The sequence below is a fragment of the Medicago truncatula genome, chromosome 3 (assembly GCF_003473485.1).
Source record: "Medicago truncatula cultivar Jemalong A17 chromosome 3, MtrunA17r5.0-ANR, whole genome shotgun sequence".
NCBI lineage: Eukaryota > Viridiplantae > Streptophyta > Magnoliopsida > Fabales > Fabaceae > Medicago > Medicago truncatula.
In genome coordinates, this window is record NC_053044.1 from 2,917,967 (window position 1) to 2,924,927 (window position 6,961).

Genomic DNA, 6,961 nt, shown 5'->3' on the forward strand with positions numbered 1-6,961 from the left:
TTAAAACAAGGTATTGGTTCTGGAAGAATAAATGAGAGCAAAAGAATTTACAAGAGAAGCTTAGTTGCAAGACAGAGTCTGAAGACCATGAGAAGCTGATTGTCAGAGTCTAAAGATCATGAGAGTCTGTATTGAAGAATTTGAAGTTAGTTAAATGGATGTTTGAAGACACAAATGTACAGAAGGAATAGAAGACTGATGCAACAAATATTTCTGAAGAATTAGAAGGCATTGGATGCTTATCCACAAAGTAAGGACAATGAAGGACAATAATACAACCACTACTCAACTACTCCAACATTTCATGCGCATAGTACAAGCTACAGTTGTGTCTCTGCTGGTTAATTCTCCATATAAGGAATGATTTTCAAACTATTCCTTCTGAGGTCATTAACCATATCAAGCAACAAATCGATGATGATTGATCAAACTTCTACAACGACTCTTTGATGTGTTGGCACCTCTACAACGTTTCTTTCATACCTCAATATAAAGGAATGAAGACTTGAACTTTAGTAGACTGCACAACATATAAATAGTGCCAAAACTTTGCTGAAATTATTATGCATCAAACACTAAGTATTTATTTTTTGGTAAATAAGTTATGATTAAAGTAATTTTTTTATGACCTACCATTTATAATTTATTGACATTGTAAAAAAACTTTAGTTCCCGTGAACATAGCTTAGTTGGCATGGACATACATTGTTATATGCAGGGGCTGGGGTTCAAACCCCGGATACCCAACTTATTCACCTTGAAAAAGGTGGATTCTAGCCATTAGACTACTTGAAAGAAAAAACATTTTATAATAGAAGTGCTTTTGATTAAATTCAATTTTTTTTTTTTATGATCTAACATTTATAATTTATTGACATTGAAAAAGCACTTTACAATGATAGTGTATAAGAATTAAATTATTGTTTATAAATTACTAATAGATTTTTTTTTTCTGGTTACATGAGAAAAAGAGAAAAGGAAAAGAAAACAAAAAAGAGGGAAAAAAAAACTAGGTCTTTAGAAAGGACACACCTAAGGCATCATCCATTAAAGCAAATGATAAATAAGGGGGAAGCCCATTGACCGTGATAAGATGGTCTGAATTATTAGCTCCCAACTTAGCGAGAACGTTTGCATATGAATTTCCTTCTTGAAGGGTATGGTGACTAGTAACTGTCCAATCCTTACTAAGATAGTTCCAGATGAGTTCCAAGATATTTGCATAGTGATGGAAACGTGAAGTGTTCTTCGACACCAAATGTACCATATGAAGAGAGTCAAAGTAACATATAAGTTTTTTATAGTTTGAATCTCAGCAAGAAGGATATTAGAGATCTCCACATTTCGAAAAAACCAAGTTGAAAACTGCCATTGTGCTTGCAAATTAGACCACCATAATCCATTTTTTTTTAATTTGTCAAAACACTACTATCAACATTGAGGATCATGGTGTTGCTGCCAACTCACCATCTTTGGAGTAAGAATATGAGAAAAAACATGAGGGGACATAAAGATAATCCGGGAAAAGAAAGATTAGAAAAGATATGTATATAAAGAATGTAACATCCAAATAAAAGCTCTTTGAACAGGAGAGGGAGCAAAAGAAAATAAAAATAAAAAAAGAGAACAATTGGCATCTATATTTGTCGTTGAATGACCTCACACCTTAACCCAGTTGGTATTGGTAATGGGTGTGGAGATACAAACAATATAATACACGTTATTATTATTACTAAATGGGTTAGACATAGAGAGAACAAAAACATTGGCTTTGGTAGGTTGCCACAAGTAAACGGCTTGATGATGTAATAGCCTACTATCTCAAACATTAAGAAATCGAGATACACTTCATTGTTTTTGGCATTAAACCCTAGAAGAGTTATTGCTTGGACTATGTGTGCATCAATGTGATAGTCTTTCACAAAATATTCTAAGTTTCATGATGATGTAAGTAGGCATGGTACCAATCCGCTAAGACCATGTCTTCAATCCCCAATAAAAATGGATCCTACCTTTTAAATCTGTGGAAATTAATGGAGTAGGGGTTTGTTATTATTCTCAATTTTAATTAAAATGAATGTCGTCTAAGGATGTTGTATTCAAATAAACACAAGAAAGGAGGGCTGAGTGTTTAATGTGTTGGCTTTTTGTGAAAATATATTCGAAGTTAAATACATATCAGAAGCAAGAAAGAAAGCAGCAGAGGAAGAGAGAGAAAAAATGAACAAAGATATTTATTTGGCTCATCCTATAATCTAGGATTACGTCACGTCAACTCCTCTCACACTTGAGAGATTTTTCCGCTATAATGAAACTTGGTTACAAAACACTTAGAGCACCTCCATTGGTGATCTCTATAAATGGTTATTTTGTGGATCCTATTATGACAAATCATCTTAAAGCAACTCATTCATATTTTTATTTCAATGATGCACTCTAAAAAAACACATATTGGATCCCACAAATTTACCTCACATATTATTATTATATTAATAGTAACAAAAAGTACTATTAAAAATCCATATGCATGCCTACTATTGCTAGAACCGTACCAATTGTTATTATTTTGTATTCAAAGTAACGTTACTTTCTGAAGTAACGATTGTTACAGCTGGCGCACTCCATGCATGAATTTTGGCAAAAAAACTCATAGTTGAAGTTACAGCTAGCGGACGGACCTGAAAATGGAACCGCTGGAGGTGCTCTTAGACACACAAGTCTAAGATTTCCTGCCTCTCCTTGAAGACTTCCTATAATCCAACGATTAAGAGTTTATAATAATTTGACGTTTGTTTTCACTTTAGAAGACTTCCTATAAGACTTCCTAGAAGACTTCCTATAATCCTTGAAGACTTCCTATAATCCAAGTCTAAGTGTTTTTGCGTTAAAAATTTGATAAGAGTTTTGGCACACTTGAAAGCGTATAGTTCTCTATTTTTACACTCAAAGCCCTTTTACAGGAGATTTGATTAGGGTCGTTGCTTGAAGAGAGTGCAACCGCGTCAAGCTTCTTTGAGAAGTTTTCTTCAAATTTGAAATCTTTTGCCTCTTAAGGATAATTTTGTGTTGAACAGTACTTCAATTTTTTATTTTTTTTTAGAATGATCTGTTGCATCTAATTTGTCTTTCATAGAGATTTGTCCGTTTATGCAACATGTCTTCTTTTAATTCATTAAGGACAAAACGTACTACTGATCTAGGACATATCATGGACAAAGATTTTTCTTCAGAAGAAGACAAAACTAGCTAGATATTTTTCAGAGCATCGACCGTTGACTTGATCTTTCAGATCTTCATCTTCAGATTAGAGCTTGCATTTATAATTTGATTCATATTTGATCAGAGTTTTGACTTTTTGTTGACCATCGTCATATCAGAGCTTGTCTTAGGTATCATAGTTTCTCTTTTTTGTTTAGAGCAGTGTGTTTTGCGATCAAAGTGTTAACTACAAGTCATATTTTAATTTATATATCATACACACTTGAACAAATTTTAGAGTATCCAATTATTCTTCTATACATTGTTATCATCAAAACTTTAGAGACATTATTGTAAATCCCATTAGTGTATAGTATACAATAAATATTGAAATCAAAACGAGAGTGAGACACAGGTAAATTCCACTAGTTTATATTACTATTTTTTCTGTTCAAATGGCCGCAATTATCCAAATTAAATTATGCTTGTGTGTGCAATGCTGCTTATCACTATTTTCTTAGTAGACAATATAAGTTAAAAACTTTTCTAAACGAATAAGTTGTTTGTGCATAAAAAATTAGGATATAATTTTTGGTTGACAACTAATAATATTCCTTTAGATAAAAAAAAAAAAAAAAAAAAAAAACTAATAATATTCCTTAGGTTCATGCAACAAGTTTAATCTTGGAACAAATTCAATCCTACGACTTTCCTATGGAATGTGTTATTCTTAGCCATTTAACATCAATATATTTTACAAGTGTTGGGTTTATAGACATGTGTTGGCTACATTTTGTTAAAACAATATTCTAGCATTTGTCATCTTTTTCCTTTTCCAAGCTCAAAAGAGTAAGAGTAAAACCTAAGTGATCAAGCTAAATCATAAAGTTAACCCTAAAATAACTTGTTTAAGAGGAAGCTAAACATGCAAACATATAAACTTCATTTATAACCACATTAATCATTAAATAGAAAATAGATTTAGCTCATATTGAGCTTAGGAATTATCAAATGAACCGTGATTATACATAAATAAGTTCATTATAACAATATTCAACTAATAATTGAAATTATGTGATAGGAAATACAAGCCAAAACGATATATGCAAGGGAATTACCATAAGCTCACAATAACACTTCATTCACTCTACTAGAAAACTTTAAGAATTAGCTCAAATGGCTCCAAAATGAGGTTGATGACTAATGCAATCGAAATGCCATGATAAACAAGAAATAATGACTGAGGTTGAGGGTGCAGAAAATTAGGGTTGGCATTCTCTTTTGTCATTAATATATGACATGTCATTGTACACTTTCTGTCCTCCTTTCTGGCTTATTCTCTTCTTCCAATAAAGATTCATTCGACTCGGTATCTAAAATTTTGTCATTTTACTTCAAAAATGCTAACGAGTGTTTTAGGATATTAGTTAAGGAATTTATTATAGAAATACTTTAAAAGTTGTAAAGTCAATTTTTCAAAAGTTTTAAAATTTTCATTTTTAATTTAAAACAACCCTTTTTGGATTCTCTAAAGGGGCATTGGTTAACATGACCCTTCAAATGCGCTAGAGCGTTATACTATTTTGCATCATTTCAATAAACTTAGTGTGTGTTTGTTGAAGCAGTGGAAAGTTAGTAAAACTTCGTTTGGTGTAAAGCTACCTTTTATAGCTTCTTTATTTTCACATCAAAATTGTCTAGGAACGCGAGAACCAGCCTTTAAACGTAGACCCAAACAGCCAATTAGCCAACAAATTGCTATATGCACAAAATCAAGACAACTCAGGATCATTACATCTTAAAAGGTTCTAACCTACTGATTAAGGTACCGTTTGGCCCGACTTTTTTTCAGCTTTTCTACGTTTTTAAGGAGAAGCTAGGCCAAACACAATATCAATAAAGTACCTTCGAAAAAGAGTACTTTTTTTAGAATGCATAAAATTGAATGGAATGAGCTTTAACCAAAAGTTGTTGAATGCTACTTCAAAAAAACTATTTCTCCCCAATTTATTTCACAAGCACCTCTCTTCAACTCCCGCCGGCAACCTTTTGTTTTATTTTTTCAATACGCTTTTTTCATCCATTTTATTTTTTTTAACCGGTCCATTTAATTTTTTAATGAGGTTCCATTTAAGTTTATTATCTATTTTTTTAAGGAATTTTATTATCTTTTTATCACTTATTAATTTCAATATCTTTTGATCATCACAACCACGCAAATATTTGTATTCACGCTGTCAATGAATGACACCGAATATTTTTATTCCCTTTCTTCAACCACGAAAATACACACACATTAGTGTTTAGAGTAATACTTTATGTTCCTCTTTCTGTTTTTTTTTTTTTGTTATGCTAATGCGTATAATTTTTGTTAGTGTTGTGTAATGCGTATAATTATTTTTATAAAATTTTGATTTTAATTAAAAGTACAAGTGTAGTTGCCTAAAAAAATTATACTTATATATAATTTACACATTTGTATTGTAACAAACTATGCATATCTTTTTCTTATTAAAAAAACTAAACATATCTTTTTCAATGACTCCAGCAATGTAACAAATATAATATTATATATATAAATTCTTATCTTTTTGACCAACACTAAAAATATGGTATTCTTATAACAAAATTTGTTATAGAGTATAATGGAAAAGAAAAAACCAATTATTCTCATTATATATACACACATATACATATTATAGATATGATTGAGCGTGACGAAGAAAGCAATATAAATGAAAAAATCAGTTCATATAATCCAGGAAGAGTGCAAGATGGAGGCTACATGAATAAAGTTAGAAATCAAATAGGAGTTGCGTTGATGGAGAGTAGAAATATTTGAGTTTGTGATGATTTATGTCTTTAAAAAAAATGATTATTGTTTTTAATTTTCCAAACTACTTTGATATTATTTATGTTATCATTTGAGCCTCCTTAAATTATTTATCCTATTCAAATATTTAACAAGTCGTTTATATGATGATACAAATTTGTATTCATGTTACACAAAATAAACGTCATTGAGTAAATATAGTATTGGTAAAAATATATCTTTTATATTTTAAACATTTTTTCCCTTCAAAAAATATTTTAGACATTTTTTTATTTATTATGTTAATTCATAATGAATTCAAAGTTTTTTTATTTATAGACAATGCATAAATATATGCAAGGTCCCGGGTTCGAACCCCAGACACCACCAAAAAATAATAAATTCAAAGTTTTGTATAATATTTTGTCAAACAGCTTTTAACTCAAAAATAACTTTAGAATTAAAAAACAAATAAAGAAACCAAACAGCTTTAACCTTTTTCCTTGAAGAGCTTTATTTTAACTTTGTTTTAAAGTAGCTTTTAGACTGAAAAAAAGCCTGGTCAAACGGTACCTAAATTAAGCTTCTAAATCTACTTAAGTACTCATTGATAAAACCATAAGATATCATTAATATAATAATTTAACTATTTAATTTTAAATTTAACGATTTAATCTTCGATTTAAAGTTATAGATAAATTAATATAAAAGTTGAACTAATATTATATTTAATAAAAGAAAAATGATATAGGTAGGGAATGGAAAAAGTTCTCTACTTGGACTTGCATTGATGTAGGTTCTCTACTGCATATGTAGTCAGATCTATAATTTATAGCGTAATGCTCATTGTTACGAGCAATGTATCAACGAAAAATAACGAAAGGTTTTAACCAGCTTAATTCATCCCACTAAACAACATGTATTTTGCGCCAAATGTGGAGTTATACTTGT